The 12,068-nt window shown below is 40.7% G+C and overlaps 1 protein-coding gene across 1 annotated transcript in view; it reads right to left on the bottom strand.

Annotated features, from left to right (window-relative positions):
• LOC149837069 (uncharacterized) overlaps positions 1–12,068 on the bottom strand; it is a 126,473-nt gene that overhangs the window by 23,658 nt on the left and 90,747 nt on the right. The window lies entirely within an intron of this gene.

Genomic DNA, 12,068 nt, shown 5'->3' on the forward strand with positions numbered 1-12,068 from the left:
GGCAGGCCGGGGCAAGCCCCCTCGGCTCGGTTTTCATTGGCATCGGGCGGGCCTCCGTTCGTTGTTGAAAGGCAACGTGCAGCCTCCTGCTTCCCCCTTAGTGGCTCGCAGGGAAGGGCCTCGCTTCCTTTCTCTCTTGGCTGGCAGGGCGAAGCCTCCCTCGTTGTCTTCTTCGGGCACAGGTGCGACCCCCTGCCTCCCCGTTGTTCGCTGACAGCATGTCAGCAGGGGCTCGTGGCCCTGCCCCTGCCCCTGCTTCTTGCGCTTATAGCATGTGCACAATGCCCCTGCCTTTGCTTCCCTTACGTTAGGACGGTGATAGTACTCCTGACTTTCTATTTTGGTATTAGCTTGCTAAGATCGTTACTTTTGCAGCTCGTACGACGGATCCTGCTCGCGCTCCGCGACCCGAGCCGTCAATCACGTACATCCGCAGATGACAGCAAGCTTGCAACTCTCAAAGGTAGGGGAAGATTGCACAGAAGACTTGGACAATTGAATTGAGTTCAATTAACTAAAAAGGACAATTAAATAAATATATATGCATATATATATATCATATATATTTATACGAGTACACATTTAACTCAAGGACGCAGTTTCGCGATCCTTGTCCTTTACTTTGCCGTTGCGCATCGCGCACAAGTTTTGTGTTGCACTCCTGTTTACAGTTCCTTTACTTTAACGTTGCGCATCGTGCAAAGGTTCTGCGTTGCACTCCTGCTTACGGTCTTTACTTGCCGTCGCGCATTGTGCGAGGGTTTGTGTTGCACTTCTGCTTACCGTCTTTACTTTGCCGTTGCGCCTAGGCTCTTGCTTTTGCATATGTGTTGGTATTGCCTTGCTTTTGCAGATGACGTGCAGGTTCTTGCTCTTTGCGTATGCCTTAAAGGCATCCTCGTGGAGGATGCAAGAGACATCTATCACTCACTCTTGCGACAAGAGTTCAGTTGGGAGTTGGCGATACATCCTCGTATAAGGAGAGGGATACCTCGCAAGGATCCTGGCTCTTCGTGCGTGCAGTACTGCAGAGTCGACTTGAGGTTTCAGGGAGCTGCGCAAAAGCATCAAAGACTGCTCCAAATCGAAGCATTTGGAAGGATGTGACTGGCTGGTTCTGCTCGCCTTTTTGGCATATCTCGGGTGATCCCGAATTGGAGGTTCAAGCGAACTTCTTAGCGGGTGTTCTGTTGAGAGACCCGTATCCCGTCTATCGAGGCCGGTATCGAGTCATGTGAGACATGTAGATACCCCGATAGCGGATGTGATTCGAGATAATCACATGCATCATGTTGGCACAAGGTACTGTTGTTTCAAAAGATAGAGTAAAGTTGATAAACTTTACATCTTTGTGAAACACTCCTGTTGAGGCTTCTATTGAGGAGTTATACCCCCTTCATCCTAGAGTACTTGTAGTCGTGCACGACACGTCTTGTACTGCGATGATCGGATGAGACGGTCGTGCGACCTCGAACAACGCTAAATGCAAAATGTTGTAGGCCTCACATTCGCCTTCACAGGCAAGATGCTTGAGTGGTTTAAATACCACAACATAGAATGGGTCGTTAGTTAAGCAACCCCTAACACACCCGTTCGCTTCTGGTTGTCTGTCAAGGGAGAGGACAGATCGGTACAAAAACTCCAATGGACAGGTTGTTAACAACCACCCCACGGGCAAAGATCCGGCCTCCCCAATCATTGGAGTTAGGGGATAGGGGCTACACAAGTTAGCCCAACACTTCTGCAGAAGTTGGATGCATCCGTGGCACTGCTATTCAGCCTCTGGGGAATCCTCTCTCGGCTAATGCCGTCCCCTTTGGAGCGGACTCAACTAGCTATTCGGGTTATCGAAAATACATAGAATAACAGACGCCCGAACTAGTCTCAGTTGTTTCTATGTTTTGCCTGCGCGTACTCGCAGGCCAGTAATTATCAAAACATAAGGTCTGTTCACACTGGTCATAGGTCGTGAGATTCGCTTGCACTACGGATTCGCTTGCACTACTGATTCACTTGCACTACTGATTCGCTTGCACTACTAATTCGCTTGCTTGCACGATAGTTCAGTATGCTACTCGTTGAACTGTGCACGCCTGTCAAGGCGTTACTCTAGTTGGTTAAACTGCTTACGCAGTTCTTTGCGGAGTAATAAGGAGTTTCTCATGCTAGTTAAATGCTTATAATAATAGCATTATACCAGTTGCTACATATTAGCATGTGACTTGCTTTATCCCTTGGTCGAACTGTTTGGTGCTTATTGTAGCGTAACACTTGTTGGCTTGCATCCCTTATGATTGATGTGATTGCATACAGCTCGTAATCTACGAACTGGTGGCAACTAGGATTGATGTGGCCGCTTGTCTTATAAGCTGCTTACGTATTGTGATATAATTGTTGTTGTATGATTGCTTATGAATGGCTTGTGATGTAATGGTTTATGCCTTACGATTAATTTAATTACTTGTTCATGGACTGAGCCATTTTATTGTAATTATATGTTTTACGAGCATTGTTATGAGTGCTTGTCTTATTCAGTTGTTTTGTTTGGCTGACGGGTAGAGTTAGTTACCCTTCGCCCATAGAATCAACTGAATTGCCATATCTGCGCGTTCTCATGTGTCGTTTACACATGCTTTGAGGGCCTATTTGAGGATTGCAATATTCCTCGTGGCAATCATACGATGCGTAGGATTATATGCTTCTACGCGGAGTGATACAATGCATATTGCTGATATACATGCTTGTGCCCATATTGTGGCTATTGACCTCGAGAGCAGTCAACTGTTCGGAGTAGTCGATTGTATAGATGCGTGTATCACCGAGTAGGGTGTTTGTCGAGCACCTGATCTCCAAAGGATTATCTGCGAGGGCGTGTATGATCAAGACCAGGTACCCGACTAGAGTGGTAGATTCTCTGTGAGGATATACACTGTCCACGAACGGGTAGCCGCAAAGACGGTGAACTCCTATGAGGAAGTGTATGGTCCAAGACCAGGTATACCATCTAGGGCGGAATTCCTTGTGAGGTTATACATGTCCCAGACCAAGTGATCCGGGCGTTGATCTTGTTGTTCGTATTAGTGGCTATCGACCCCGAGAGGGGTCATTTGTGTTGATGTTGTAATGAAGTGTCGGATGAAGTCTCCAAGAGCAAAACAAGAGAGCACGCACATACACAAATAGCCACTAATGGCAAAAGAACAACACAACCACTTAAAGTGGTAAGGCACCCAAAAGAAGAGGAAAAAATATATATTCCACTCAAAAGGCTTCAAAGAAGCATACATTACAATGGGGAGAAACCCCTTTATTTATAGACAAAAGAGGAGGCCTTGGAAGGGCTCCTAGAGGGACGTTGGAGCCCTTCCAACAGTCATAAATATGACCGTTGGATGCTCCAACGTCCTCCTAGGTGGGGCCCATTCCAAGGTGGAAAAGAAAAAGAATAAAGAAAATAAAAAAGAAAGAAAAAAGGAAATAAAAGAAAAGGAGAAAAGTTACAATATGCGATAAGAAGTAAAAAGACTGTTTTACCCCTATATGGGTCTATTTACAAAAGATATAAATATATATATTTATATATGTAGATAGACACATAGACATATATATAATTAATATATATATGTGTATGTGTCGTGATCTATATATATAAATATATATATGTACAACATATTTTAACACCCCCCCTCAAACACACGGTGAGATCACCGAGAGTTTGCTAAGGAGAAAGAAGAAACGAGGCGATGGCAAAGCTTTGGTGAAGAAGTCCGCCAACTGGTACTCGGTTGGAACATAAGGCAATTGAATGGTGCCTCGTAGGAACTCATCACGAACATAATGGCAATCCGTCTCAATGTGCTTTGTTCTTTCATGAAAGGTGTGATTGCTGGCAATGTAGATAGAGCTCTTGTTGTCGCAGCACAGCTTTGAGGGAGTTGAGAATGAGACTCCCATATCTTTAAGCAAACTTCTTAACCATACGATCTCCGTGGTGGTAGTGGCCATCGCACGATACTCTGCTTCAGTAGAAGAAAGTGAAACTTTCTGTTGCTTCTTACACCTCCAAGAGATAAGTGACTCTCCAAGAAACACACAATACCCTGTGGTAGAAATACGATCATCGGGGTTACCACCCCAATCAGAGTCAGTATAAGCAAGTAAAGTAAGAGGTGAAGAAGAGGGTAAGAATAATCCTTTTGTTATGGTGCCTTTCAAATATCTGATAATTCTCATGACAGCAGCCATGTGAATGGTGGAGGGAGCAGTCTGAAATTGACTTGCACTATGAACTGCATGAGAAATATCGGGCCTAGTGATGGATAAGTATGTGAGCGACCCAATCAATTGACGATAAGGTGTGGGATCAGCTAAAGGAGTGCCATCACTGGCTCTCATCTTGGCATTGATTATTTCTGGCGTCTCCACCTTCTTGTCATCAGTCAGTCCAGACCTGTCAATAATGTCGGAGGCAAGCTTCATCTGAGAGAGGACATACCCTTTGGGAGAGTATGCAACTTCAATACCTAAAAAATATCTTAGATAACCAAGATCAGACATATCAAAATTTTCTTTGAGAATATTCTTAATAAGGTTAATACCTCTCTTATCATTACCTGTGATAATCATGTCATCAACATATAATAACAGAATTGTAATGTGATCATTAGAATTTTTAACAAACAAAGCAGTATCAGTATAACATGAGGAGAAACCATTATCAACTTGAGAATCATTACCATGTTGGAGTATATCATTATGATGGGAGATGCCATCACAAGTATTATCGCAAGTACTTGCATCTGGTGTTTCAATTCTAGGAGCAAGATCAAATAGGAAGGAATAGTCAAAGTTTTCTCTAGATGTGTGAACATCAAATCCATTTTGTTCTTCAAGAAAGTTTACATTTCTTGATATATAGAGTTTATTATTTCGAGTATCATAGCATCTATAACCTTTTTTATTTTCACCATATCCAATGAATGCACATTCAATAGCTTTAGGTGATAGTTTATCTTGTCCTTGAACAAGCACAAAACATTTACATCCGAATATCCTTAATCTATTAAAATCTGGAGTAATTTTGAATAATTTTTCAAAAGGTGATACATTTTTTAAAGAAGCAGAGGGCATACGATTGATTAGATATGTTGCGGTAAGAAGAGCTTCGGCCCAAAAGTTTTTAGGAACATTTTTAGAAACAAGAAGTGTTCTTGTAGTTTCAATTAAATGTCTATGTTTTCTTTCCGCAAGACCATTTTGTTGCGGGGTTTTAGGACAAGATCGTTGATGTAAAATTCCATTTGTTTTGAAATAATTTTGAAAATCTTTAGACATGTATTCTCCTCCAGAGTCGAATCTAAATATAGCTATATTGTTTTGAAATTGGTTTTGAATAAGAATATGAAATTCTTTAAAATTATTAAAGACATCGGATTTGTTTTTAATAATGTATACCCATGTATATCTAGTAAAGTCATCAACAAAACTAACATAGTAGGAGTAGCCTCCCATACATCGGAATGCACAAGTTCAAAAGGTCTTTTTGACACAAAATTACTATGAGAATACGGAAGCGAATGAATTTTTCCAAGGATACAATAATTGCATGTGAATGTGTTTGTATTACAAAATTTTTCCAAAAAAGGAAAGAGATACAATTTAGAAACACTAGGATGTCCAAGTCTTTTATGCCAAGTCTCAATATCTTTGGATTGAACATGATTACAAAATGATTTAGTTGGCAATGACAAAAAATCCATATAATAAAGATCCCCTCTTCTATGGCCTTGCCCAATCCGCTTCCCGGACCGGAGATCCTGCACATAGCAATGGGTAGGTGAAAAAGTGACATTACATTCAAAATCGGTAATTTGGGAAACGGAAAATAGATTTAAATTAAGTTTTGGAATAATTCGAATTTTGGGAACAAAAAATCCTTTGTTTTCATTATAAGTTTTCTCAAGATTCCCAATGCCTTCAACATCCAAGGATGTTCCATCGGCAGTGGAGACAAAAGATTTAAATTTGTTGAGACTTGTTTTTTATAAGAGTGATGCATTCGGAGTCATATGAAAGGAGGCACCCGAATCAAGAATCCAAGAGGTCATACCTGGGAAGGAGGAAATAGCGGCGCCGGAAGTGGATGGTGTAGAGGAAAACTGAGAGGAGCTCATCTTCATGAATTGTTGAAGAGTTTCGGTAAGATGAGCAAGAGACTCTTTTATGTCACCATCTTTCTTTGAGTCTTCATTTGGAGGAGCTTCACCAACGGAGGCCACCTTCTTTTTAAATCTTGGGCAATCCGGACGAATATGGCCCGGTTCATTACAATTATGGCAAATGATTTTCCTTCCTCCACCACCATTATTTTTGAAAAAATGAGGTGGTTTGTATGGCCTTACATTGTTGCCGGGTCTAGATACGGCATGAACTTCATCAACATCTCGTTTTAATGCCAAACGAGTCTCTTCTTGACATAAGTCGGCCAAAATATCACTTAGAGGAGTAGAGGCCCTATGGAGAAGGGATCCTCTAAGTTGCTCAAATTCGGGGCGAAGCCCATGAATAAATTGGAAAAATCTTTCTTTTTCCATTTGCTCTTGCCTCATAGCAATAGCACTACCTTCCCATTGGGGTTCGAGAAGGACAAGTTCATCCCATAAAGAAGATAGGGCACTATAGTAGTCCCTAATACTCATATCACCTTGTTTGGTAGCTCTTACCTTTTCTTGTAGAAAGAAATGCCTAGCAAGGTCTCTTTGAGTGTACATGCCTTTCATAAAGAACCAAGCTTCATTAGCCTTCTTGAATTTGGCGAGATTTGCACAAATCTTTAATTCAACATTGTTCATGAACCATGCTAAAATTTTAGCATGCTCACTTTCCCAATCTTCTAATTTAGAAGAGTAATCAAAAATAGCCTTCTCTTTTTCCTCTTCGTTCAAAGCTTTTTCCTCATTACCTTCAAACTTAGTCAACTTCAATTGTGGTTCCGGAATGGTTCCACATACATAACCCCAAAGTTTTTTACCTTTGAGATTGTTTTCCATAGCGACCGCCCACATGCGATAATTGGTCCCATCCAATTTGAATGAGAGGTCGATTTTTGCATCCTTGTTGGCCATTTGTAGAAGAGGAATATAAATGCACGAAAGAGAAGGATATTACTTGTTAAAAGAAGATCCGATGAAGCTTTATCAACCAAGGCTTTGATACCATGTAATGAAGTGCCGGATGAAGTCGCCAAGAGCAAAACAAGAGAGCATGCACATACACAAATAGCCACTAATGGCAAAAGAACAACACAACCACTTAAAGTGGTAAGGCACCCAAAAGAAGAGGAAAAAATATATATTCCACTCAAAATGCTTCAAAGAAGCATACATTACAATGGGGAGAAACCCCTTTATTTATAGACAAAAGAGGAGGCCTTGGAAGGGCTCCTAGAGGGACGTTGGAGCCCTTCCAACGGTCATAAATATGACCGTTGGATGCTCCATCGTCCTCCTAGATGGGGCCCATTCCAAGGTGGAAAAGAAAAAGAATAAAGAAAATAAAAAAAGAAAGAAAAAAGGAAATAAAAGAAAAGGAGAAAAGTTACAATATGCGATAAGAAGTAAAAAGACTGTTTTACCCCTATATGGGTCTATTTACAAAAGATATAAATATATATATATATTTATATATGTAGATAGACACATAGACATATATATAATTAATATATATATGTGTATGTGTCGTGATCTATATATATAAATATATATATGTACAACATATTTTAACAGATGTGTGTATCGCAATGATTTTCATTGGATATGGCATCTGTTGGGGACCGGTTTCCCAAAGGTTTCGCTGTGAGGTTATACTTTTCCCAGATCGGGTGACCCGGCTAGACAGAGAGATTCTTTGTGAGGATGTACACTGTCTACGAGCGGGTAGCCGCAAAGACGGTGAACTCCTGCGAGGAAGTGTAGGGTCCAAGATCAGGTATACCCTCTAGGGCGGCAATTCCTTGTCCGGTCGTATATCTCTCGGACCGAACGATCCGACGTGGATCTTGTGTTTTCGCTTACCATAAAAAGTTATGGTGAGCTGTGACGATCTTCTGAGATTGTTTGTGATAGCCAACTATGAATTCATAGTTTCGGCTTTCTGTTTTAGCATGATTACATGCATGACTCAGATGTGAGAATCAGATTGTTAGTGATGTAAGTTAGTGATCATGTTTTGGACCTTCTACAGAAGGATGAGCTTCTCTGAAAAGGTATGACGCCTTAGTGCGTCATAACCGGTGACGGTTAGCCGCGTAAGACTTTGAGAGATGAGGATAGATTAAGGTTGTTCAGGACAATGCGTTTGTTAGAAGTAGTGAGCGACAAACGATGTCCTGATGATGATTAGATGCAGAGACCTCGTTCTAGGAACGAGGACAAGCTTGTTGCGTAGTAGTTCTCAACTTACGATCAAATGGATCGTATGCTGCGTTGGTCAGTTGCACTGCTTACTTGCTTTGAACTGCTTACTTGCGTTGAACTGCTTATTGTTTGCACTACTTACGCATTTGCACTACTTACTCGCTCGCATGCCTTATTCGCTTGTACTGCTTACGTGTTTGCACTATTCACCTGCTTGCATTGCTTACCTGTTTAACTGCATATCTGCTTTAAACTGCGTAGCCTACTGAATTAAATGTACTTAATTCAGTTTCTTGTAGTCTTTCTTGTGCCTACTAGTTTTTCACGAAACTAACCCATTCTATGGGTACAGGTGTTTATTAGGTGCACTACGGGTGATGGCGCGATTGCAAGATGGCTTCAAGACTTCTTCTTCCTGCTCTTAGCTCGCGTCCTGGACGCTTGGGTTCGTATCGGATTTCCCTTAGGATATCTGAATCTTGTCAGTTTTGGTTCTTTTAGCTAACGTGCCCAAAGTTGTCAGCTTGCCTTATGATTTATCAAAGAAAAATCTTCCGCTGGTTTCATAAACAAACTCTTAAGGAAAGAGATATTTCTAGTCTCTTGCTTGTTTTTCTGAAAAGGGTTCGCAAGTTGGAAATTTGGGGCGTTACAGTTGCGGTAGGTCGGTGACAGCCAGCATAAAAACTTAGTCATACCCTATGAATATGAACCAATATGAGAATTTCGTTGGGGCGTTCTCTACTGAGCGACGCGTTGTACTCTATAGGCCCGGAGGCAGTGATAAATGGGCAAGGGTTGCTAGGTCGTCGCCCGGAAGCGACGCGTCACACCGATGCCCGGGTGTGGTGTCAAATAGGCAAGGGTTCCCTCACTTTGTTGGACGGGTGGGGGTAAAGAAGTTAGTCCAAGACCATAAAATTAGGTTAGCCACTTGGAACATAGGGTCTTTAACTGGTAAGTTGGTAGAGTTAATAGATGTTATGTGTAGGAGAAAGATTGATATTTTATGTCTACAAGAGACCAAATGGGTAGGTGAGAAGGCAAAAGTGATAGAACCTTGGGGATATAAGATTTGGTATACAGGAATAAATAGAAATAAGAATGGAGTAGGGATTGTCATGAGTCGTGAGTTTATAGATAATGTAGTTGAGGTCCGTAGGAAGGGTGATAGGATTTTACTTATTAAATTAGTATTAGGTACGTATATTATTAATATTATTAGTGTTTATGCACCTCAAGTAGGTTTAGATGATTCCATTAAGCGTCAATTTTGGGAAGATTTAGATGGAATAGGACAAGGAATATTTTATGGAGAAAAGCTTTTCATCGGCGGTGACCTTAATGGACATGTAGGCATTAGTAGGGATGGATTTGAGAGTATCCGTGGAGGCTATGGTATAGGAGAAAGAAATGAAAGTGGAGAAAGGATTTTAGATTTTAGTTTGTCCTATGATATGATCTTAGCAAACACTTGGTTTAGGAAGAGGGAGTCTCACCTAATAACATTTAAAAGTGGGGTTAATACGAGTCAGATAGATTTTTTTCTACTTAAAAAGAGAGATAGGGGTTGTTGCAACGATTGTAAGGTTATACCGGGAGAAAGTGTAGTTACACAACATAGAGTCTTAATTTTAGATCTTAGAATTAGACAATGCCGCAAAAGGGATAGACATAGGATAGAACCTAGAATTAAGTAGTGGACACTTAAAGGAGCTAAACAAGGAATGTTTGTAGATCAGGTAGTTAAAGAAGTTGATTGGTGTCTCGAGGAGGATTCTGAATCAATGTGGAATAAGATAGCAGGTGGCATGAGAAAGGTGGCTAAGGAGGTATTGGGTGAGTCTAAAAGCGGTGCACCGCTACGTAAGGATACATCATGGTAGAACGAGGATGTCAAATTAGCTATTAAGGTTAAAAGAGAGTGTTATAATCTAAGAGTCGTGATAATGAGAATTTGGAAAAGTATATGATAGCAAAGAAGGAAGCTAAAAAAGTAGTTCGAAACGCGAGGGATAAGGTATATAAGGAGGTTTATGGCAAGTTGGATACCAAAGAGGGCGAGAAGTATATTTATAGGCTTGGTAAGATGAAAGATAGGAAATCGAGGGATCTAGGTATGGTTACATGTATCAAAGATGAAACACAAAGGGTTTTAGTCAAAGATGAGGAGATTAAAGAGAGATGGAAAGATTATTTTGATAAGCTATTTAATAGAAGTCATGCTCGGGATCTTGGAGACTTGAAAATTCCCTTTCATGAGATGAATCGTGACTTCATGCGCAAGATTCAAAAGAAAGAAATTGTAAAAGCTTTGAAGAAAATGAAATCAAGGACGGTTGACCCAGATAGTATACCTATCGAGGCTTGGAAATGCTTGGGAGAGAAAGGTTTAGAATGGTTGACAAATCTTTTTAACAAGATTTCGCGGACAAACAAGATGCCTAATGAGTGGAGGAAGAGTACTTTGGTACCTCTATATAAGAATAAGGGTGATATACAAGATTGCACAAACTATCATGGTATAAAACTCATGAGTCATACTATGAAACTTTGGGAAAGGGTGATTGAGTCTAGGTTGAGGAAGGTTGTCATGATATCGGAGAATCAATTTGGTTTTATGCCTGGAAGATCAACTATGGAAGCTATACATCTTCTTAGACAACTTATTGAGAGAAATAGAGAGAGGAACAAAGATTTGCATATGGTTTTTATTGATTTGGAGAAGGCATATGATAGAGTACCTAGGGGCGTTCTCTGGTGGACAATGATGAAGAAAGGTGTTTCTCTTAAGTACATTAGTATAATTAAAGATATGTATGAAGGAGTAGTAACCAATGTCTGCACTTGTGGAGGGGTGACAACCAATTTTCCTATAACGGTTGGGTTACATCAAGGATTTGCTTTAAGCCCTTTCCTATTTGCTATAGTGATGGATGAGCTTACAAGATCAATTTAAGAAAATGTGTCGTGGTGTATGTTGTTTGCTGATGATATTGTTTTGATTGATGAGTCTAGAGCTGGGGTTAATGCTAAGTTAGAATTATGGAGATAGACATTGGAAGCAAGAGGTTTTAAGTTGAGTAAGAGTAAGACAAAATATATGAAATGCCGGTTTAGTACGCAACGAAGTAGTGATGGGAGTGTAGTGAAGCTTGGTGAGCAAGAAATATTGGTGGATGACTGTTTCAAATATTTGGGATCTATCATTCAAAAGCATGGAGAAATTGATGGAGATGTAAATCATAGGATAAAGGTTGGGTGGATGAAATGGAAAAGTGCAACTGGAGTGTTGTGCGATCGTAGAATGCCATTGCGGTTGAAGGGAAAGTTTTATAGGACGACTATTAGGCCCGCTTTACTATATGGTACGGAATGTTGGGCTGCCAAGACACATCATATTCAAAAAATGAGTGTAGTTGAGATGCGTATGCTGAGATGGATGTGTGGAAATACAATAAAAGATAAGATTCGGAATGAGGAGATACGTAAGAAGGTAGGCGTTGCACCCATTGAAAATAAGATGAGAGGGAATCGTTTACGGTGGTTTGGACATATTCGGCGACGGCCTAATGATGCTCCAGTTAGAAGGATGGAGAAATGGGAAAATATATTAGTTAAAAGAGGTCGGGGTAGGCCTAGGAAGACTTGGAT

Source organism: Nuphar pumila, chromosome 5 (genome assembly GCF_984573655.1).
Source record: "Nuphar pumila chromosome 5, dmNupPumi1.hap1.1, whole genome shotgun sequence".
In the NCBI taxonomy this organism is placed as follows: Eukaryota; Viridiplantae; Streptophyta; class Magnoliopsida; order Nymphaeales; family Nymphaeaceae; genus Nuphar; species Nuphar pumila.